General features: G+C 46.1%; 1 protein-coding gene across 1 annotated transcript in view; it reads left to right on the top strand.

Annotated features, from left to right (window-relative positions):
- The first annotated feature begins 7543 nt into the window (after window positions 1–7543).
- Window positions 7544–24678, top strand: part of SQOR (sulfide quinone oxidoreductase) — a 50126-nt gene continuing 32991 nt past the window's right edge. The window contains exon 1 of the mRNA XM_030318265.1: window positions 7544–7641. The gene's annotated coding sequence lies outside the window, so the exon portion shown is untranslated. The remainder of the gene's footprint in view (window positions 7642–24678) is intronic.

Genomic DNA, 24678 nt, shown 5'->3' with positions numbered 1-24678 from the left:
TTCCTTCTTTGTGACGGGATAGTATGATGTAGCAGTTTGTTTTCTATCTCAGAAGGGGATGTCCCAGAATACCCCTGGCCTCTGGAACTCTAAAAATGTCACTGAAATGGCCTGTTCCTGACTCTTCATAGAGTTTTCTCCCATCCTCTGAAGTGAATGCATCTTACTGAGACCTGTAGCATTTTAGCCTCTCTTACTCGACCTGTCAGTCAGCTGGATGTCATCAGTGAAATGGGTCAGTGTGCTCTTCTCTTACATGTCTAAGAAGCCCAGAGCTCTCAGACTGTATAATGATAGGAAGTGGGAGATTTTTTAAAAAATGTTTGTTTTTGAGAGAGAGAGAGAAGGAGCAGGGGTGGAGCAGAGAGAGAGGGGGACAAGGGATCTGAAGCAGGATCTGTGCTGACAGTAGACAGTCTGATGCGAGGCTTGAACTCACAATCCGTGAGATCATAACATGAGCCCAAGCCGGATGCTGAACTGACTGAGCCACCCAGGCACCCCGCAAATGGGAGAATTAACATAACCCTGAAGCAAACTGTAAATTGAATGTTGTCTATTTTCCCTGCCCACAGAGTCCCAGCCAACACTTGTCTCTGGGGGCTTAAGAAGTGTCTCATCCACAGGTCTGGAATCCCATTCAGCAGAGCATCGAACCAGGAGATCTACATCAAGTGAAGGAGGTGTAGGAGAGGGTCATAGCTATGAGATCCTCTGGCTGTGTCATGTACTGCACCACCCAGAAGTAACTGGTCTTACAGATTGTTGGAATGGCCTTCTAAAAGCCAACGGAAGCTCCATCTGTGAGAAAGCACTCTGAGAAGGTGGACTGATGTCCTTCAGGACATGGTGTATTTATTAAATTAGAGACCTCCACATGGTACTGTGTTCTCACTAAGAAGGATACAAGGGTCTGAAAACCAAGGGGTGGAAGCAGGAATGGCGTAACTTACCATCATACCTAATGACCCCCAGGGAATTTATGCTTCCTTTCCTTGAAACTCTGGGCTCTGCATGATTGGGGTTCCTGGTCCCAGAGCATGGGTCCTGGTCCCAAGTACTTCATGGTTGGAGCACCCTTCCCAGAGGCACAGTGAAGGTCCCACTGAATAAGAAGTTATGACTGCTGACTTTGGAGTTTTGTGTCCAGGGACAAGCAGGCAAGAGAGGAGCTGCTATACTAGCAGGAATAACTGACCCTGATCCTCAGGAGGAGGGGAGCTACTTTTACATAACAGGGGCCAGGAGGAATGTGTGTGGGACTCAGGTGGGCACCTCCTATGCTCCCTTGCCCAATTAGAACTGTGAATAGGACACATGCAGCAACCCAGCCTGAGAAGGGAAGGTATGATTATCGTGTTCAAACCCCTCAGGAATAAGGTCTGGTCACACCACCAGTGAAGCCCCAAGACCTGCTAAGGTGAAGCTGAGGCTGAAGGCGGTTTAGAATGGATGGTGGAGAAGGGAGAAGGTGAGTATTCACTGTGGCCTTGAGATCAATTGTGATGATCTTGGGGGTCTGTAGTTCATCCAGTAAAGGCCTTCTGAATTGTTTCACAGGAGGAGGGAGGTCAGGAGGCCCATGGTAGAGCTGCTCTCTGCACCTTTATGGAGAGGTAGATCTGTGTGGCCCAGGAGGTACACAGTGGGGCCAGGAGACCAGGCCTCACAGCCCGCCAACTATAGGGAGCATAACTGAACAAGGACCCCAACCACTTCACTCTGAATTCTAACACCACATTTTTGCTAAAGTATGCTTCCTTCCCATGGGCTGCTCCTAGTCAATGACTGAGTTCAGCAGGGATATTAAAGCAAGCCCAAGGCCTCTTGTTCAAATTTTGTTAAGAATTTCAAGACGGCGGGGCACCTGGGTGGCTCAGTCGGTTAAGTGTTTGACTCCTGATTTCTGCTCAGATCATGATCTCACGGTTCATGGGATCGAGCCCTGTGTATGGCTCTGTGCCGATAGTGCAGAGCGTGCTTGAGATTCTCTCTCTCCTTCTCTCTCTGCCCCTCCACCCTCAAAATAAATAAATAAACATTAAAAAAATAATTTTAAAACAACAGCAGCACAGCATTAAACCAGGTGTGGGTCCTGTGTGGCTACAGGTCATATTCTCATTAAGCTGGCTTTGCCTAGGAGATACAGGTATCCCCCAGGCTGACTTTGGCTTGATAACTTTGTTGAAACTTCTTTAGACTATACAGCTGTCTAGAAAGCTTCCATTCAACCTTCCTTCCCTCTCTTCTTCTATTAGGGTCAGACTTACATCATACTCTGATGGTTATCCCAACCTTCTCCAGCTTCCTCCTCATTTTTTCTCCCAAGAATTTCCTAATAAAATCCTTGCATGTTTAATTTAGTACTGGTATCTGCTTCTCGCAAGGCCTAGACTCACACAGCCTTTTAATCCTGCTATGCTATCACATATGTATGTAACAGACCCTTCAGCATGACTTTGAGGGTTTTCTTCCCAGCAATAAAAACAAGTCAGGCCCCCTGTCTCCTGGGTCACAGCTGGATGATACTGCTTATGCACAAAATGGCCTGCTTTCAGTATTTATTCATTTTTGAGAGACAGAGAGAGATAGAGTGTGAGCGGGGTAGGGGCAGAGAGAAGGAGACACAGAATCTGAAGCAGGCTCCAGGCTCTGAGCCGTCCGCACAGAGCCCCACGTGGGGCTCAAACCTACAAACCGCGAGATTGTGACCTGAGCCAAAGTCAAATGCTTAACCAAGTCACCCAGGCACCCCCAAAATGACCTGATTTCAAATGGGCAACACAGGTTATACAGAGGCTAAACTTTTTTTTTTATCCCATTTTCACCATGACTTCTCTCCTGTTTGACAAGGCTGACTGTATTCTGGGCATGAGTTTGTAGTAGAAGTTAAAACTCCTGCAGGAGAAAGAGATACCAGATAGAAAAGGGAGATATCAGTAACAGGAGAGAGGATGCATGTAAGAAACAAGGACAAAAGTAGGGAATAGTTGAGAGAGAAAACAAGGAAGCCTAAAAGTGGCATTTTCTAGAGAAAGACTCTGAACAGGGGTCCCCTTGGATCTTGGATGTTGGTATTCCCAGGGCCAATGTCATTGGCTGCTGGAAAGAGGCTGCTTGCTTTCACTCACTCACTGCTCTCTTCAGGTCCCCAGCCACTTTTTCAGGGTTGTGTCAATCGCCCAACTTTAACAGAGTTACCACAAACCAGGCCCAAGCTCATCCATTCTTCATGCTCCATCTGGAGCTATGGGAATCCCCCAGTCCTCCAGGGAAATGCCTGTTGCGACTTCATAGCCCCTAGAGCTCCCTTCTAAGATGGACTGTTCCTGTGTTACTCAAAACATGTGTAAAAAGTGGTAAGTGAACAACTAGGAGAATTGCTACCTGCTCCAGGGATCAGGAAGACCTTAGATTCCCATACTCCCCCCAGTCCTGAGCTTTTCATCAAATTCCTAGCCCTCCAGGTGCTTATCCATTGTGAGTTATAAGTTTACTGGATTTTTAACACTCCTTTGAGGCACCTGTTTGAACTGTTTTGGTGCTTCTACTCTTACCTAGAGACCATTCTGCTGAGCCCAACACACTTTTATTAGATAAAAGACATAGTGCTAAGCCCTGGGAACAAGAAGATGACACAGTTCCTGTCTTCAATGGGTTTATATTTTTCTTGGAGAGACACAGTTTGTCACATTATACATAACTGTATTCGTGGGAGCAGTAAGTAATGATGACTTAAAAAGTGTGAGAGGAACTGAGATGGGGAATGAGGAGACTCACTGCTTGGGGAGGCTTGGGGAGAAAAGGATCTTTGACAAGGAGCTAACCATCAACTCCATAGAAAAACACTCACTGCATGTATGTGCCCCTGAGGATGGACTGTGCCCCTTCCCCCCTTTTGCTTCGTCTCTTGGGAGTATCACTCCCACACTCAGGTTTAACTTTATGTCTAAGGGGCATTTTGGGTGCAGTATATCTGCCTGTAGAGCAAACAGTTAGCTTTTCCACGTCTCAAATCCCTCCCATCTTTGAGAAACTGGGTTTAATATTCATGCACCAGGGCAATGTTTGTACCGTTCCATTTGTCTTCAGGCAGGCACGTTGAACTTCTTTCTCTCCAGTACCCAGTATAACACCTGCCTGAACACTGGATAGCAACAATAAGAAAAACTATAATACTATAGTTACTTTAGTAATTACCACTTACAGAATACATATTCTATGCCACGTATGGTACCGATCACTTTATATGTATTAACTCTTTTAATTTTCGTAAGGATACCATGAGGTAGGCGCTTTAAAACATACCCATTTTACTGATACAGTTAACTGAGGTATATTAATACATTCTCTTTGAGACTGGTGGTGTACAAACCCAAAGTATATGGGTCCTCATAGTCCCACACACTCTTAAGTATTCATGGCCTAAGAGACACAATGTTTATTCTTCTTGTGTATCCTGGAGATAGGAGGGCAGGTTTTATCTCTATTTTATAAACAAGGAAGTTTGGGCAAAAAAGAATTGCCCCAAACTGAGTCTGAGACTAAGTCTCTGAGAAAGACTTCATTCCGGATCCAGTATTATTTTTCCATCCTAGGAGACTCCCATGGATGGAGAGTCTGATCCCGCCTGAGCCACACCTTCACGCCACAGCATTCGAACACAGGATTCAGCAGAACCCCTTGTTGCTGTAGGACTGTGGGTTTCCACTATCATACCACCTTGCTTATGTATGTAGAAGCCATCTATATTAATAAGATCTTATATTTGTGGAGCCGATAGTAAACAGCTTTTTTTTTGTTTTGTTTTGCTGCCCAGTATTCATCCCCTTTCCCCATGGCGGGGTGGGGTGGTGGTGGGGAGGCGGTGGGGGGAACGCCCAACATAAGAATACTTGTGGAATTCAGAGGGGCCGGATGTGCTCGCTCTCTGCTTTGATAGCTACAATGCTGGCCTTTGACATAGATTTGGTCAGTGGACACTCCCACCGAGGACTGGAATTCTCATTCCCTTTATATTTGTGTCATTTGTGAAAGCAGTTGGGAGCATTCATGTGGTGCCAGATGGTGTTGTGTTTTCTGGTTTTTTTTTTTTTTTTTTTTTTTTTTTTTGATTCTGCAGAGCTGTCTTGATTCCTGTCCACTTCTCCTGCCATTATTACTTCATCATTCTGGTAGTTCTATGAACCCCCCTGAGAGCCTTTATTTTTTATTTTATTTAAAAAAAATTTTAATGTTTATTTATTTTTGAGAGACAAAGTGCAGGGAGGGGCAGAGAGAGAGGGAGACACAGAGCCCGAAGCAGGCTCCTCTGAGCTGTGAGCACAGAGTCCTATGCAGGGCTCGAACCCAGGAACCACAAGGTCATGAACTGAAGTTGGGACGCTTAACCGACTGAACCACCGAGGTGCTCCCCTGGGAGCCCTTAATATCCCTTTTCTACACGAGGTCTCCTGCTTGTTACCAAGAATGTCGACTGAGATAGAGCCCTTTGTAGTGCGTGAAGTGCTTCTGGTCTGAAAAACAACTTCATCTTCTATGTAACCGATGAGGAATCTCTAGCTCTCCTGGAGCCTGATAGCAATTTTAGTTCTTATTTGACATGGAGGATGGCTCTGAGGAAAACAGCACATTTGGGAGAGGTGGGGGCAGCTTTTAAAAACTCAGCATGACTCTATCATTATGCCCTGTTTGCCGCTGTGGGTCTGTGGCTGCCCGGCGGCGGTCTGGCTGGATGATTGCTGTGTGTGCCGCTCTGTCCCAGCAGTGGAGACCCGGGAGGAACCCAGCCCCAGTTCCCCTATAAGTGTCACTGCAGGCCCTCAGAAGCTGACGTCACCTTCACCTCAGCCGGGCTGCTGTCTCAGCTAGGGAGGGTGTGCTGGGGCCAGGGAGTGAGCCTTTTCTCTAGCTACTCTTCCACCCAGGGAAGAGCGGGAAGGGACAGGGTGGGGCTTGCTGGGGAGCTGAGCGGGGCGTACTATTTACAGCTGCCTGTTTGCAGGACCGGCCTCCCTACGTGCCCTTCCTTCCCACCTTCCCTTTCTTGTTCTCCAGAGGCTCCCTTTCTCTGTTCCATTCCCTATTCCCGCCCATTCCCGTTGCTGGCCCTTCCTGCTCAGGAGCCTGCACTGTCTTCCCAGAGCCATGTCAGTTTGCTTTTCCTTCTCCTAAACGTTCCCGAATTGGGTTGAGTTCCTCTCGGTGTGAGTCCTTCTTCTTCCCACCTTTAATGATGCTTTTCCTAGACCCCCATCTCCACAAGTGCACTTTGACTACTTAGCGAGCCCCACGTGGGGAGGAACCAAGTCTGTTTTGTCAACAGCATATGACCAGGGAGCAGGCAGAAGGCTTGCTTGACACCTCGAAGGCAGGGACTGGGGAGTATCCATCATATGAAACAATGACTGCATGAGTGAGTGAGTAACCTCTTAGCTCCTTCCTGGCTGTCTGATGTTACAGTCGGTCACTGATCTTCTTGGAAGAAGGAAGGGTGTTAGGGGAGGCGTGATGCCTCCAACTTTATTCTTTTGTCTCAAGATTGCATTGAATATTCTGGGTCTTGTGGTTCCCTACAAATTTTAGGATTGTTTGTTTTATTTCTGTGAAAAAAGAAGTCATTGGAAGTTTTGTAAACATTGTATCGAACCTATAGATTGCTTTGGGTAGTATGGACATTTTAACATTAATCCTTTCAAGCCATGAGCATGGACTATGTTTCCATTTGTGTCTTCTTCTCTTTCATTCATCAGCGTCTTGCAGTTTTCAACGTCTTCTAGCTTCAAATTGCAGTAAGGCCTTGGGGACACCCCATATTTATCATGAAAAGGTGCCGCTCCATCTGATTTGGTGGAGGACCGCTCATCTACACTTTGCAACCCCCTTGAAAGAGCAGCCAACTGAAAATGTCCAGTTATGAAGGTAATATGGAAGACGGCGTGAAGGCTAGTGGCTGAAGCCAGCTGACCCCAGCCTGTGCCTTGAGGTGAGAGCGCGGCTCCGTCGTTTACCAGCGTTTACCAAAGCAAGCGGCTGGGCTTCTCTGAGCCACGGTGGCCTTATCTGTGAGGTGTGCGCGAGGGTAGCTGTTTTCCTGGGACGTCCTGGGAACCGGGCGGGAAGCACGCACCCTAAGTGCCTGGCTTCAGTCCACAGCCCTGCCTCCACCTTTGCCCCTCCCAGTTACGCAGTGCAGGTGGCACAGGCCGAGAGAGTGGGTGGGGAAGGAGGACTTGAGGGAAGGGGGGGGGCGGGAGTGACAGGTGGCCCCAGTGCCCTTCGCAGGCGCGCGCTAGGACGCCGGCCAGTTTCCAGAGCGCCCCAGGGGTAGGGGCGAGCGTGCCCCGCGGGCAGAGGTCTGGGCCCGCGGGACCCCGCGTTCCTGGCTCTGTCCTCTGGGCGCGCTCAAAGCCGGGGTCCTGTCTGCACTTGGCCTCGGCGTCAGGCTGCGGCGGCAGGCGGGGCAGCGGCAGGGCCTTTCCGGACCTTTCTTGCGGGGAGCCCTGCTCTCCCCGCCTCCAGCGTCCGCCCCGGGGCCGGGCAGGCGGGCGGGCGGGGCCCCAGCCGCGGCGCCCAGCCCGGGCAGGGATCCGCCGCTTTTGCTGCGCGGACACTGTGGCCGGAAGCTCCGCTCGCCCCTGGGTAAGAGGCCTCCCGCGGCCGATCTCGGGCCCTCGGCCAGGGGAGGGGGACCGGGCGGGGACACGGGTCACCCCAGAGGCTGGTTGTGGGCCCACCTCCGCCCACGCAGCTGGCACCGTGCGTCCCATCCCGCTTCACACCCTCTCCCCACCCGCGACCCCCGCCGCTCTCGCTGCCCTAGTCTGGAGCTCGGGGGTGGTGCTCACGCTTCCTTCCCGGAGCGTCAGGTTTCGGGGGCGCGGAGGGGCCAACCTGCGAGGGGAGGTTGAAAACTGGGATATCCGTGGGTTTGGTGTGTGGGAATTTCTGGCGCCTTCCACTTGTTGAATGTGCCACTTAGCACCGTCCCGGGACACCAATAAGTGCTCAGCCTCGGGGACCGGAGGTTGACAGCCCGTCTGAACGCAGCGGGGACCCATTTATCCTCTGACACTGCGCGTGGGACAGAGGGGGGACTCAAGGAATCAGCTTCGCCGGGAGCAAGCAGAGGAGAGCATTCAGGGCTCGTGCGGAACGGGAATTGGTGGAAAGGAGAGAAAAGTTCTTTGGTGGAATCGGGCGTCTTAGCATTTGCTCTTCATCTCTCTTAATTAGGAAAATCCCAGCCTAGCTTTTTGCTCAAAGACATCGGGAGAAGAGCCTCTGCGTCTGCCTCGGCTTCTTATTGCTGTAATGTAGGGTTCTGACCCACCTTTGTGCCATGTACCCCTTTGGCAGTTCTGGGGAGACTAAGGATGCCTTCTCAGAAAAATACTTTTTAAAAGTTAAAAAAATTTTTTAAAAAATATTTATTTATTTTGAGAGATAGAGCACAAGCTGGAGAGGGGCAGAGAGAAGGAGAGGCAGAATCCCAAGCAGGCTCCACATCATCAGTGCAGAGCCCGACTAGGAGCTCGAACTCACAAATTGTGAGATCACTATCTGAGCTGAAATCAAGAGTCAGATGCTTAACTGACTGAGCCACCCAGTCGCCCCTGAAAGGCCAAGCATTATAAAGAAAGCTATTTCCAAAGCTCTTGTCAAAATATTAAAAAGAATTTATAATGTAGTAATATATGTGCGTTTAAGAAAACCTAATGCATTGGGGCACCTGGGAGGCTCAGTCAGTTGAGCGTCTGACTTCAGCTCAAGTCATGATCTCACGGTTTATGGGTTCCAGTCGTTTGTGGGTTCGAGCCCTGCATGGGGCTCTGTGCTGACAGCTCAGAGCCTAGAGCCTGCTTCAGATCTATGTCTCCCTCTCTCTCTGCCCCTCCCCTGCTCGCGCTCTGTCTCTTTGTCTCTCTCTCTCAAACATAAAATGAACATCAAAAAAAATATACCCTAATGCATTAAAGATCTGGCCTCAGTCCACAGCTCTGCCTCCCCCTTTGCCCCCCCCCCCCCCGTTATGCAGTGCAGGTGGCACTGGCCGGGAGAGTGGGTGGGGAAGGAGGACTTGGGGGAAGGGGGGGCGGGAGTGACAGGTGGCCCCAGCGCCCTTCTGGGGATCTGACAGCTACCATAATTTTGAAGTAGTAATGAGCATAAACTGTATTTCAAGATATAGGCAACCCCTGTAATAAAAGAGAACATCTGCAGTTTCTTTTGGCGACAATCATAGGTATTGCTAATGCTGCTGTGGTTTTTGCCAACACGTACAATTGAAAAAAATGTTAAATTTCAGTTAGAGATTGGTGAAAGTAGAGATGTGATTTTTTTTTTTTTTCCATTCAAGTTCACACCTTAGGGTAAGATACCCCCCTGATAGTGGGAAGGACAGTGCCCAAGGTCAGGTGACATAGCTGTGGTCTTGACACTTCCATTGACCTAGCAGCATGACCTTGGCTTTGAACTTCTTTGCACCTTAGATTCTTCACTGCTCAGTGGGGATAATCATGTCTTCCTGCGTGTTTAGAGTACCCAGCACTGTACCTGACACAGAGATGTGAATGGTTACATTCGTTAGAACTTGTGTGTCTTCCTCACTGGACTACAAGTTTATGGCCGTCACCATTGGTATCACCAGTCCTGGTACATGGAAGGTACTCAGTAAATATTTATTGAATGAATAAGTGGGTTGGAAAGGGTTGCTTATGATTATATCTGAAAAAAACAAAATTCATCAAGGAGACAGCTGGTAGTTTGAGATATGTCTAAAATTTGGGCTTCTCCTCCTCCTCCTTCTTCTTTTACTGGTTGAACAAATATATAAACACATCTGGAGTTGGTGAGCTTGAGATATCATTCAGGACGATAGGTTGTGTGTGTGGGTCTGTGCGGCTGGTGTTCTACCAGAGAAAATGAAATTGAATGTTGATAGGAAACCAGGATTCCTCTGCAGAGCAGTTTCTCTTCCATCTTGCCTATGTCTAGGCCTGTTAATCCTATGTGTTGCAACACAGGAAATGTCTAATAGGGAACGGAGACAGACCCATGATGAGGCATTTCTGGGCATAGATACACATTTCTTTTTCCTCTTTGCTTCTTATCTTTCCCTGCCCACCACCCATTATGTACCTCCTCTGTGACCCTGAAGATTTGGTAAACAGCAGTAGAGGGGGTAAGTTGCTAGAAGCTGCCCAGACTAGGCCGGAAGCAAACTAGTTGCTGCTTAATTCCCAGCCTTAAAAGTCTATGTAGCAACAATTGTGGATGGTAACAGGAAGAAGAAAAGTAGGTCCAGCCAGCCCTGAGGTTTACTTTGTAAAAGTGCTAAATTGGGGCAGGAAGATGGGGAGAGAACTTTGAAAGGAAGAAGAAATTTAGACACACTATAGCTAACTATGTATGTAACTTTGGGAAGGGCAAATACTGGTGTTATGGACTGAATTGTGTCCCCTCAAAATTCGTGTGTCGAAGCGTTAATCCCCAGTGCCTTGGAATGTGACTCTATTTGGAGATAGGGCCCCTAAAAAGGTAATTAAGATTAGAGATGATAAGGGTAGGGCTTAATCCAATATGACTGATGTTCTTATAAGAGGAAGCGACACCAGGGCAGGCCTGGTTAATACCTTTGTCATTCTCTGCTGCAATAATTTACAGCACTGATCAATCTAAGGAGTTAGTACAACAAGTATTCCCATTTGAAATATCTTTTTTTTTTTTTTTTCTGAGAGGGAGTGGGGAGGGACAGAGAGAGAGAGAGGGAGGGGCAGAGAGAGGGAGACAGAGGATTGAAGTGGGCTCTGCGCTGACAGCAGAGAGCACAATGCAGGACTCAAACTCACAAGCGCCTGATTTCATGACCTGAGCCCAAGTCGGATGCTTAACTGAGGCACCCGGGCACCCCGCAAGTGTTCCCATTTGAGTATTGCTTGTGAACCTCCGTTTCCCTTTCCCCCTCGTTTAGAAGATCACAGCATTTTGGAAAAGGAAGGGACCTTTGAAGCTTCCAGTCCAGTCCTTTATCCTTTGCCGAAGAAAGTGTGGCCCAGAATGGTTAAGGACGAGCCCTGCCTGGCCCTGCCTGGAATGTGGACCCAGTCTCCCAACTCCCTGACTCCTGACACGCCCTCAGACAAAGCTTCACCAGGACGGGGAACTGTGCCATTGGTCAGACATAGGACAGACATGGGCTTAGGGAACCCGGCACACCTGTTACCCAGCCTACCCCTCATTCTGTTCTAACCAGTAAAGGATTGAGTTTGTCATCCCTTCACTCACATTCAAACAACAGATATATAACTTGTAATTAAAGAGTCTTTTCTCATTGCGTGAAGACCTCACACCCTGGATTCCAAGGAACAATATGAGAGATTAATTGGCCAGTCCCTGTTTGTAATGAAATTCCGTGTATGTGGGACTGAGCCAGAATCCCAGCACTCCTGAGGCTGATGAGTAATTTTATGGTGATCATTTAATAGACTCTGCCTAAGCTGACCCCCTGCTGTGTGACTAGGAGCAAATTAATTCCTCATCAGGCCTTCCTCCCCAGTGTGTCCCATCTACAGTCTGGGGATGGGCTCACACATGCATGTGCAGATGTTGAAAGGAAGCCTGCAATATACTTGACTAGAGGCCAACTGTGAGTGATGGACTTGAAGGAGAGCTAAATTATGACTATTTATACCCCAGAGCATGAGCCACACTCCCATTGGCTAATGCGAGCAGAAAAGCAAGGCACCCCCTGTCCCCCGCCCCATATAATTCAATCAAAACTTTTTACTTTCAGTTGAAATAATCCAGTTGACTGACTTATTTCTTCCTTTTCTGAAGCCAAAGTGTAAGAATTTTCCTTTTGTAAATAGAATTTTTATCTTCTGCGTAGCAAATATGAGGCTGGTGAAATTGTCAGTTCCTCCCCCCTTATTAGGCTTTCTTGATTGTAAAATGCACGTAGCCTAGGGAAACTTGTAGGACATTTTTCGGCAGCAAAGGGGGCCCAAGTCCTCATTAGTAACTCTTTTTCAGTAACTCTTCAAGGACATTTATTTTTTTAATGTTTATTTATCTTGAGACAGAGAGAGAGAGAGAGAGAGAGAGAGAGAGAGAGAGAGAGAGAATCTGAAGCAGATTCCATGCTCGGCACAGAGTCTGACACAGGGCTCCGTCTCTCCACTGGGGGATTGTGACCTGAGCTGAAATCATGAGCCGGACACTCAACCGACTGAGCCACCCAGGCGCCCCCAAAGACATTTCTTATGCTTTGTTCCTAAAGAGTTAGGGAACTAAAGAACCCCACTGTGGCTCTAACCCTTGAATCATCAGGAGCAGTACATGATATTTGTTTTCTGGATGATTTGCTCCTGGTCCACTACCAGAGCACTTGCTCCACAGCTTAATATTTAATGTTAAAATATTAAAATATTTAATTGTACAACTCTGTAGAGTTCCAACATGGTCCTGCAGGCCTAAGTGAAGATTGCTTAATTTTGTTCATTTGTTAACAATAAAGTAATCCAGTCCCTGAACGCACAGGCCGCGACAGCACCTCCATTACTCAAGAAGAGGTGTGCCAAGAGGAAGGGTGCGACCTGCATTACGCCTTTGCAGAACAGCGCTCACTGGACTTTTAGGGGGTGTGGTTTCCTTCTCTTCCACCTTGCTTTGGACCTTTACCGCTCTTTGACTAATCCGACACTGTCACTTACACCCTCTCTCATTGTATCCACCTGAGCAAGGTCATGTCCACCTCCTTCCTTCTTTATCCCCTGTGGCTAATTTGTCACAAAAATTCAGTAGGCATGTGTATTCACACCTCCATCTCTGTTGTCACCGTCTTTTCCAAGCACCACACCCCCCACCCCACCTGAGTTTCCGAAACAACCACTTAGGGGATCCTTATGCTCCTGGTCTCTCCTGTTAAAACAGACCACTCTTTTATCGTTGCCGTCTCCCCAGCATCTAGCTCAATGCTTGGCACATAGTAAACACGCGGAAATGCTGAACTCAATGGACTTGCTTCAATTTATCCTCTGTACTTCCCCCTGGGGATCTTCCAAGACATCAGTTGCATCGAGAACGGCCATTAGCAGGGACCATGAGTTCAAATGCACGCCAAGGCGGAGCAGGTGACACAAATGAGTAACATAGACCAGGTGGGGCTGGGGAGAACTGTAACCTTGTGTGGAGTATAGATGAGCAATGACTGCTCAGCTTCAGCTAAGGGTTGACATGAGAGAATGTGGGCCCAGTGTTGTAAGGCCAAAAATCTGGAGGTTTGTTTTGGTGTGATAACCAAAAATTTTACTGTTGGCATTAATTCAAAATTTGAGAAAACTCTGTGAGTTAACCCAAATACATCTCTGGTCTGCATTTCACCTGCACATTGCTGCTCTGTGACCCCTAGATGGGATTGCAACTGTCCGGGGTTAAGCTCCCAGCCGAAACTTCAGTCATGTATGCTTATCCAATCTTATTTCTCTCTTCCCAGTGGACATCTATCTGCTGTAGTCTGCCCTCTTCCTTGTTCACAGTTATATGATGCTCATTCTAGGTGATTCTGCTTGCCAAACCTCAAACCTAACTCCCTGAAACTACCCCAAACAGGCTCTTACCTTGCCCTCCATGTTTCCTGTTTCATAGAATTCTTTCTTCTGCCACTCGAATGTCAACTTTGCCTTTTTTTTTCCGCCCAGGGTGCCCTTCCCACCTCTCATTCAATCATTCCTTTTCCTCTACCTTGTTCTTATCTGATTCTTTATTTGCATTTCTAATGCCCGCCCCTAACCAGGCCCTTGTCATTCACACGTAGACCACTGCACTAGTCTCCAAAATGACTTCCAGAACTGGTTTGACGCTCCTCCTATTTAATTTGCTCCCTGACACCAGATTCATTTTCTCATAACTTCCCACAGTTCCCCATTTCTCAAAATGGATTTTCAGTAGAAAGCCTCAGTGTGGCCCTTTATTTTATCTTATTATTATTATTTTTTAATGTTTTTATTTATTTTTGAGACAGAGAGAGGCAGAGCATGAGCAGGGGAAGGGCAGAGAGAGAGACACACACACACAGAATCCGAAGCAGGCCCCAGGCTCCGAGCGCTCAGCACAAGAGCCCGACACAGGGCTCGAACTCACAGACTGTGAGATCATGATCTGAGCCCAAGTCGGACGTCCAACCGACTGAGCCACCCAGGCACCCCATCAGTGTGGCGCTTTAGAATCAGGCTGTGATATTTTTTTCTTGTCTACTTTTCTACTCCTCTGAACAGCAGCCAAATCTGGTTGGCCTTCCATCGCTCAAACACATTCTGGGCCTTTCCACCTTATCAGCCAGCATCTCTGGGAAACAGTTGGCACACTCAAACATGTTATTAAGAAGGATTTAATAAAATAACTATTTGTAAAGGTGTGGGCAAGGTTAACAGAAACCAACGAGAAGTGAAGCAATCGTATTGATTTGAGGCCTGAAAAAAGCAAAGAGAGGACGTGATTACCAGAACCCTGAGAAAGAGCTGTAGCTGAGGGCCACCCCACAGGAAGTCAAGGCTTTTGGCTGAGCAATACACCCAAGTCGAAGTTAGAAGACAAGAGAGGCGAGTTGATGCCTCACAGGTCAGCTCTCAGGTCTCTGAGCAGGGCAGAGAAGGTTGGAGTGAGGTGTGCAGGGAAGTCACCATATCATTGATTCATTTACTTCTGCTATTCCCTCCTCTTGGTGCACCCTCCCGTAGTGTTTCCACTTGTCAAAATGTTGCCAGTCTTTTGCCTCCTGCTCAGATTCTGTCTGTCCCACAAACTTTCATTGATTACTCTTTCATCAAAATACCTAAGGTGTTTGGCTTGTACTGATTACATTGCACTATAGTCACTGAAGTTAAGGGTAGTAAGAAGTGTGCACGCCATTCTCTTACTAGCTTGGGAAGGGATACAGGCTAGAACTTTGCGTTTTTCTCCACACTCAGTAAATTTTTTTTGGAATGAATTGTCTCACCTTCATTCATTGTGTGTGCATCTGGCATATAAGGGTATTGAATAAATCTGCTCATCTCTTAATTCATTTTTTAAAGCAAATATTACTGCTGTGGTTTGAATGTCTGTGTTCCCTCCAAAACTTATCTGTTGAAATCCTGGCCCCCAAAAGTGATGGTATTAGTTGGTGGGGTCGTTGGGAGGTGATTAAGTCATTAGCCTTCAGGAATGGGATTATTGCCTTATCAAAAAGGGTCCAAAGAGATCTAGAGCCTCTTCTAACATGTGAGGACATGGGAAAAAGGTCCTCACTCACCATGCTGGTGCCTTGATCTTGGACTTCCCAGCCTCCAGAACCGTGAGAAATAAATTTCTATTTATAGGCCACCCTGTCTCTGGTATTTCATAGTAGTCTGGAAGGACTAAGGCAATTACTGAGATCCTTCATTGTGGCAGGTGCTGTGCTAGGTGCTGGGACTAAAACAATGAGCATGTTACATGAGGTGTTTGTACTGACAGGGCTTACTTTCCAGGGGAATGGAGTACATGGTATTCCTTTGTCCCCTTATTATATTATACCCTCCTGAAATGCCCTGCTCAACGTCCAGCCCAGGTCCTAGCTGCTCTAGTCCCTTCAGCCCAAGTCGATTCTGTAAGTCATGTTGCCTTCCTTGCCCTTCTCGGAACTTTCTTGTGGTCACTCAGTCATTTGTTGGCATTTTGATGCATCTTTTTTCCCAGAGAGATTGAAACCTCCTGGTGGTTTTGGACTCTGGTGCTAGACTCTGGTCTTATCTATCCCCACTGGACCATTCCTGTCATCCTCTGGGATGGTCAGGATAGTTGGTGGTAGCAGGCAGCAAACCTCTGTAGTCTACCAAGAGGGTAGCACTAAACTCTCTGGCCACCTCCGTAGGAACAGTTGCCAAAAAATTTGGTACCTTTATTTTCTACACGTCCACCATCTCTGGGTTAGTGGAAGGAGTGTTAGGATTGACTTCCAAAAATCTAGGTTTATATTCAAGTTCTTGGATTTAACTAGAATGTTACTTAAACTTCTCTGAACCTCATTTTCAGCATCTATAAATGGGAATAACAACACCTTCCTCTTGACATGGTTGTGATGATTAAGTAAGAGGATGCATTAGTTTCCTATTGCTGCTATAGCAGATTCCCATGGACTTGGTGGTTTAAACAATACAAATTTCTGTTCCTACAGTACTGTAGTCCAGAAGTCCAACATGGGTCTCACCATAAATCTAAGTGCCAGCAGGGCCACATTCATTTTGGAAGCTCCAAGGGAGAATCTGTTTTGCTCTGTTTTGTTTTTCTTTTCCAGCTTCTAGATGTTGCCCACATCTTTGGTTCATGAACCCCTTCTTCCATCTTCAGAGCCAGCAACTTTGTATCTCTCTGACCTTTCTTCCAAGAGTCATGCCTGCCCTCTGGCCACAGCTAGGAAAGGTTCTTCACTCTTGAGGATCCATCCTATTCATACATGGGCCCACCTGTATAACAATGCAGACCACTTTCCCCATCTCAATATCCTTACGTTAATCGCATCTGCAAAGTCCCCTTTGCCTGCAATGTAACATATTCATAGATTCCAGGGAATCTTTGGTGGGGGGGGGGGTTATTCTGCCTGCCGCAGCTCATACTCTGGCTCCCCAAAATTCAGACTTATCCCATATACAAAATATATTCCCTCCAAGGTCCCTAAATAGGTCCCCTATTAGAGTATTAACTATGGCACAAAATCCAATTTGAGTCTCATTAGCTCCGAAGCCTCAATTTCATCTACTGAATAATCTAAATTACGTGTGAGGGAGGCTCTAGGGATGATCCATCCTAGGGTTCAATTCCTGTTCATCTGTGCGCCTATGAAACTAACGAAACAAGTTATCTGCTCCCAAAATACAGCGGTGGGGTAGGCATAGGATAAAAGTTATATAGGCATAGGATAAAGGTTCTTTTTGAAAAAGGGAAAAAGTGGAAGGGAAGAAAGGAGTCACTGGTTCCAAGAAATTTTAGAAATCCAGTTGGACAGGGGCCCCTGGGCGGCTCAATTGGTTGGGTGTTCGACTTCAGCTCAGGTCATGATCTCACAGGTGGAGTTTGAGCCCTATGTCGGGTTCTGTGCTGACAGCTCAGAGCCTGGAGCCTGCTTCGTATCCTGTGTCTCCCTCTCCCTGCCCCTCCCCCACTCGCACTTTGTCTCTCTCTCTCTCTCTCTCTCTCTCTCTCTCTCTCTCTGTCTCAAAAATAAAATAAACGTTAGAAAAATAAAAATAAAATCCAGTTGGACAAATTACATTCGGTTTCAAGGCCTGGGAATAATCCCTGCGGCTCTAGGCTCCACCCACTGGGCCATCCTTGATTTGTCACCAAATATAGTGTGTGGTTGCCAGTAAGTAGTCCTAGTTCATTTTTGCTGAACAATTCTTCCTTTAGTTTATCTTTTTTCTTTCACATTTTCCTAAAGGAGCAAGAAGAAATCTGGCTGCACCTTCAACACTTTGCTTGGGAATTGCCTCAGCTAAATGTTCAATTTTCTCTCTTACAAATTCTCCTTCTCACATAACTGTAGGACAGAATTATCTTAAGCTTTGTGCCCCTCTATAACAAGGATCCTTTTTCTCCAGTGTTCAGTAATATGTTCCTCACTTCATTCTAAGCCCTCACCATCAGAGCCTTTAATGTTTATATTTCTACTAATTGTCTGTTCCTGGTGCTCTAGGCGGTCTCTAAGATGATTTGTTTTTTTTCTCTACTGTGTTCCTTACTTCTTTCTGAATCTTACCCAGCATGGTGGTAATTGTGGTACACTAAGAAAGATTTTTTTAAAAAATATTACTCAGCAATGATGCCAATGGTCCACTTAAAATTTCTTCTAGCTTGGGGTGCCTGGGCGGCTCAGTTGGTTAAGCATCCACCTCCTGATTTCGGCTCAGGTCATGGTCTCACAGTTCATGGGTTTGAGCCCCGTGTAGGGCTCTACTCTGACAGCATGGAACCTGCTTGGGATTCTCTCTCCCCCCCTTTCTCTCTCCGTCCCTCCCGTGTTCACTCTCTCTCAAGATAAATAGATAAATTAAAAAAAAAAAATTCTTCTAGCTTTTTCATGGCTTATTTTTAACATTCTAATATTTAAATTAGACCATATCATATCAAAAGAAAAAACTATCCCCTGGAATTTGGCTCACCCTTATTCTTGGCCTACCTTATAATTAGGTGGCAAAGCTGTGCTGTTCTGCCCTTAGCACCTGAAGCTAATAGACTGGGACCAGGACCAGGACTGGGGTGGGGAGGTGTCTGTCCAGCAGCACAGGTCCTGGTGTGTAGTAGATTCTCAATAAGCACTTGTGGAAACAGTCTTAGCATCATATAGATTTCATGTAACTCTACTCTTTCCATAAAGATATACTTACACATTTAGCACAGCTAAATATAATTTAATTTGCAGACCTGTTGTGCGGGAAATAAATCTGTAAATAAAAAGGTAGCTTAGATTATGTTTCCTGATTTTTGGCTCTGCAAATTTAGCCACTGCATGATTGAGACAAATTTAGTATAGGTGTGAATGTGCACATGTATTTCTATCCTGTAGAAAACTTGTTCCTTAAACCCCTTTCTGAGCAACTCTGGCTAATGACACTTACCCTCTATCAAGAGTAAAAGGACAAAAAGGATGGGAAGACTTTCCTTGGTGGAGAAGATCGCTCGTTTTGGTAGAGCAGGTGATAAATATATGACAAAGGAAAGGAAGGTCCAGTGCTCTATTCTTCTGGAGTAATTATTGCATTAAAAAATTATACTGTAGCTATGTTATTTACTTGTAAAAATTTGACCCAATCACCCACATAATTATAACATTCCACAGTAATATATAATTAAATTGCTTTTTAGGGGAGCCTGGGTGGCTCAGTCGGTTAAGCGGCCGACTTCGGCTCAGGTCATGATTTCGCGGTCCGTGAGTTCGAGCCCCGCGTCAGGCTCTGTGCTGACAGCTCAGAGCCTGGAGCCTGTTTCAGATTCTGTGTCTCCCTCTCTCTGACCCTCCCCCATTCATGGCTCTGTCTCTCTCTGTCTCAAAAATAAATAAACGTTAAAAAAAAATTAAAAAATAATTCTCCTCTCCCTCCCTGTCTCCCTCCCTCTCTCCCTCTGTCTCTCCCTCCCTGTCTTCCTCCCTGCCACGTGCCACCTGACAGTTAAATGCCTGCCACCTGACAGTTCAACGGATATGTAAGGAGGAGCAGAGAAAAAAAATTTGTTACACATATAAAATCTTCCAACACATCAGGAGATGACCGCTATGAAGGAAGAAATTGTTCCTCAGAGTTCCCTGGGAACAGGAGCAAGATACCCCCCATTGGGCCACACGGGGAAGCACCTGGTGGGTCAGTAGGCAGGAAAATTGAGGGGAAAGCATGGGCAAAATCTATATTTTTTATTATTTATTATTTTTTATTTTTAAAAAAGTTTTTTATTTTTTATTTTTAAAAAGCACTTTATTTTTAAAAAATGTTTATTTGTGAAAGGGAGAGAAAGAGAGTGCGTGTGTGCACGCAGGGGAGGGGCAGAGAGCGACGGGGACAGAGCATCTGAAGCAGGCAGCCAATGTGGGGCTCAAACTTTTGAACCAGGGGATCATGACTTGAGCCAAAGTCCGATGCATAACCGACTGAGCCACCCAAGGCCCCACAAACCTATATCGTAGTTTTTGTGAGGCAGGGGGAACGAGATGACCAGGTTTGGGGTTGGCTAATTTGAATAAATTTTAGTGGGCTTTGGGGTATAGGGGCTACCCCAGTTGTCTGATGTCTGGTGGTAGAATAATTAGGGCAGAAGGATACTGCTTTCTGAAGTGTACAGCCAGATGGGGGAGGTGGTTGGGAGTATGGGCTCCCTATGGGTTGGTTTACATAATAGAGGGGTGCTCCCAGACAAGTTATTTACTGTCTTAAGGAGTTAGCTAGCACTGGAGGGGCAGTCTCTCTAGGATTAGCAAGATCCCCCAGATGTCAAACAATCTTAAAATACAAAAAATTAAAAACATTGTTAATACAGTAGGACTCAAAACACCTCCAGAAAGATTTCATGAAGTGTCTAATCCAGTGCCTTTGATATGTACCACAAATATGACTGCATCATTTACTTGAATGCCCTTCAGATTAAGATGAGATCATATTAAGGAACCACAGTATTTATGAGACAATGTTTGGCATTTTCTTGAGACCCAAAAGTGGTACTAATACAATCGTAGTAACAGTTTCTTTCCTAAGATTTTTCTAGATTTGGATTTGCCGTTTTATAGGTTAAGTCAGAGGGTATGATAGGTAACTTTATGTGTCAACTTGCCTGGGCCACAGGGTGCCCGCACATTTGGTCAGACATCACTCCCGTGTCTATGAGGGTGTTTTCTTGAGGAATCCTTATGCAGATTGCCCTTCCAATGTGGGTAGCCTCATCCAATCAGGTGAAGATCTGAATAGAACCAACAGGCTGACCCTCCCACTAACAGAGAATCTTTCCTACCTGATTGCCTTGAGCGGGAACGTTAGTTTTCTCCTGCCTATACTTGGAACTGAAACGTGAGCTCTTCCTGGGTCTTGAGCCTGCTGACCTTTGGACAGAAACTGCACCATTGGCTGTCCTAGGTCTCCAGCTTGCTGACTGAAGATCTTGGACTTGTCTGCTTTCATAATTGTGTAAGCCAGTTCCCAGGAGTATTCTCCATGTCATAGGGAAAATGATGATGTTTGCTTTCATTCTCTTCCTTACTCTTTTCCGTCTCCTCTGGTTGAATCCTGATTCTATTCTATTTTATTTTGTAATTTAATTTAATTTAACTTAATTTACTTATTGGCTGTGTGCCCTTGAGAATGTAATCTATCTTCTACAACTTTTTTCAGTTGTAAAATGAGGATAATGTGTCCACCTCAAGGGCCCAGCACAGTGCCTGGCACTCAGGAATGTGCTGTAGGGCAGTGATGGACCAGTTTTACATTAGGGATCCGGATGTAGCTTCAGATTGTTCAGAGAAGCCGTGTTGTGTTGGGAAGGGGTGGGAGGGGGATTGGCAAAACTCAGAACTGGTAAAACGAAAGGTTGGCAAGTTGTGAGTCCCAGGCAGGTGGGTGGGCAGTGTGCCCTAAAGAAGTGCTGTAGGCACTAGATGTGGATTTACCCAGAAGCAAATGGAGTTCAAGCTTCAGGGGCCATCTCTTGTATAGGTCCACCTGCATGCAGAGCGGGGGGTTCCAGGAGGGGAGGGGTAGCCAGGCTGTAACCAGGAATTATTTCTATGCTTGTATTTCTGATAAGTTGCCTCAAAGACAGATCAGAAGAAAGAGTCCTGAGTCACCAAGAATCCAGACATTTATTGTGATTTATTTTCTCATTCAAAGTTAACATTAACTATCATATCTAATTTTGTATTTGTAACTTCAGTCCCTAAATTGTATAGGCTTCGATGGCCATAAAACCAGGACTGGAGTCCTGCCCCTCTGGGAGATGGTATGTGTGGCCATTTGGGGGTGCAGGATTCTTCTGCCCTGCCCTACCCAACCCGCACAGAGGCTGTCCCGGGATCTGGAGCCCGGAGAAGGTCCCTCTTCTCCTCTGAACTGTGAGCTCTGGCTAATGCCTGCCTTTGTACCCCAGGGGATATTCAGAAAAAGTTGTTGTTCACATAAAGTATTCATCATGGCTCCAGCCCTGATGCGGATTCATTGTGTGAGTTTTGGAGGATCACCTTGCCTCTCTGATCCTCAGTTTGCCCATTTGTAAAGTGGTATCCATACCTCCCATGCAGGTTCCGGTGTGGGCCCTGTGAATTGTACAGCTCTGTGCACGTGGGAGGGAAGTATGATTATAATTATGTTGCTGTTACCTGTATTTCTGTTATCTTGCTATTACTTGAAATATGCCCACAACTTACCATTTCAGGAACTAAAGAGCAAAGTCACTGCCCACTCTGACACACCGGTGTTTTTATTTATTTATTTATTTATTTATTTATTTATTTATTTTATTTTTTATTTTTTTAATTTTTTTATAAACATTTATTTATTATTAAGAGACAGAGAGAGACAGAGCATGAGCATGGGAGGGGAAGAGAGAGGAGGAGACACAGAATCCGAAGCAGGCTCCAGGCTCTGAGCTGTCAGCACAGAGCCCGACGGGGGGCTCGAACTCACAAACTGCGAGATCATGACCTGAGCCGAAGTCGGACGCTCAATGGACTGAGCCACCCAGGCGCCCCTGACACACTGGTTTTTAATTTTTGTTTTTTGCTGTTTCTTCTTCTTTTTTTTTTTTTAAGTTTATTTATTTATTTTGAGAGAGAGAGAGACAGACTGAGAGAGGGAGAGGGAGAATCCCAAGCAGGCTCTGTGTTGTCAGGTTAGAGCATGATGTGGGGCTCCAACTCATGAACCATGAGATCACAACCTAACCTGAAACCAAGAGTCAGATAGGCAACTGACTGAGATACCCAGGTGCCCATTTTTTATTGTGGAAACTTTTCAATATGTACAAAAATACACTACCATGGGGAATGCCCTCATATATCCGTAGTTGGCTTCAAATTATTATCAACTCATGGCCAATCTTGTGTCTTCTAAGCCCCTACCCACTCCGCCTTAAGCAAATTCCAAATCATTTCAACTGTAAGAATTTCAGTATGTATTTATAAAAGATAAGGGCTCTTTAAAAATTATATCAGTATTATTGTTGTATCTCACCCCTCTCCAAGAAATGTGATTTTTTTACTTTTAATTTTGTAGATTACTTCCCACCCCTCTCCATGGGGCAGAAGTTACTTTAAATTTGAACATAAATAGAATTCAGCTGTGAGGCATGTTCCCTCAACTATCTCTTAGGTCTAAAACTGTGAGAACATCCAACTGAAGAGTTAGTTTGAATTAAACTCTGCGGCTTAAATTAGTGCTATAACCTTAGGTAAGTTCTCTAACCTTATACTAAACCTCAATGTTCTTATCTGTAAAATGGGGATACTAACATCTCTTTTTATAAAGTTATTTTAAGGAGTCTCTGAGACGGTGTCAGTAAAGTACAACCAGTAAATACTCAGTAAATGTTAGCTATTATTTATTTTTATTTTTTTATTTTTTTTTTTAAAATTTTTTTTTTTTCAACGTTTATTTATTTTTGGGACAGAGAGAGACAGAGCATGAACGGGGGAGGGGCAGAGAGAGAGGGAGACACAGAATCGGAAACAGGCTCCAGGCTCTGAGCCATCAGCCCAGAGCCCGACGCGGGGCTCGAACTCCCGGACCGCGAGATCGTGACCTGGCTGAAGTCGGACGCTTAACCGACTGCGCCACCCAGGCGCCCCTAGCTATTATTATTATGACAGTTTCTCCCCACTTCTTCCTATCAAATCCTGTCTTCTGGGAGTAATTGGTTGAGAGCTGTAACTGATGATAGATAGCCTAAGGGCTGACTTAAGTAAATAAGCCTAGAGAGCCCAAGGGGGAGGAGCAGATGGGAGAGGAGGAACCTTCCAGGAGTCCTACCACCTGGGCACTAGGGGAAAGCCCCACCTGTGCTGCGTGGACAAGGCTCACTTGTGTCTCGGAGACTGGGACCCACAGGGATTCAGACCATCAGGACATAACAGCTCGGAGTAAGTTTGGCCCAGGGAAGCTGGAGGCCGAGAGGTAGGGTGGGAGGAACAGAGTGGGTGACCAGAGCTGGAGGCTGTTCGTTATCTATTTTTTGCTTTGATTTTGGAAGTGTTCTACAAAGCCGACAAGTTGAAGGTTGGCTTTGTGGTTATTGAAACCCGAAGCAAGGAGGGCCCTGCTTGATGTCGGCTTGAGGTAAAATAATTGTGAACCATACAAAGACCCACTGTTTCCTCAAGAGCAAAAGTAGCCGAAAGGTTAAGTACAAGTCTTGCTGGCCCCATGGATCTTTCATTAAGAATGCTCTGAATAATCCTTACTTAGAGGCCCGCTCTGTTTGAACTCAGCCAGGTGTCCTGACACCCAGCGAGTGTCATGTCATGTGCCATGAGATTAAGGAGATTTTGACACAGGCGATCTGCACTGCCTGTGCAAGAAGGGCCAGCAGTGGGAAGGCGTGGAGGCCCAAAGACTTGTCTGGACCGTGGCCCAGAGCCCACAGTCAGGGATGTAAGTAGGAGATGCCGAGGAGACCGACTTCTCCTTTCAGGCAGCAGGGATTTTACTTTGCTAGTTAGGCTACAGATACAGCAAAGCATTTATTTTGATCCCTTAAAGGAGGCACTCGATTTAGGATTCACTGAAGACTGTTTATCTAACTTCAAATAATGAAATTATTTAATTATAAAATCTATTGCATGCACATGTTAAATGAAAGTTAAGTTTGCCTTATTTATTTTTTAAATTTTTTTTTTTCAACGTTTTTTATTTATTTTTGGGACAGAGAGAGACAGAGCATGAACGGGGGAGGGGCAGAGAGAGAGGGAGACACAGAATCGGAAACAGGCTCCAGGCTCCGAGCCATCAGCCCAGAGCCCGACGCGGGGCTCGAACTCACGGACCGCGAGATCGTGACCTGGCTGATGTCGGACGCTTAACCGACTGCGCCACCCAGGCGCCCCGCCTTATTTATTTTTTAAAAGTGTGTGTTTCACCTCTTAAGAATGTAGAGATAAAGTGGCTGTATTCTTCTGTATCATTGGTAGTT

Source organism: Lynx canadensis, chromosome B3 (genome assembly GCF_007474595.2).
Source record: "Lynx canadensis isolate LIC74 chromosome B3, mLynCan4.pri.v2, whole genome shotgun sequence".
NCBI lineage: Eukaryota > Metazoa > Chordata > Mammalia > Carnivora > Felidae > Lynx > Lynx canadensis.
Note: the sequence above shows the minus strand (reverse complement) of the source record. Positions and strands in the feature narration are given on the sequence as shown.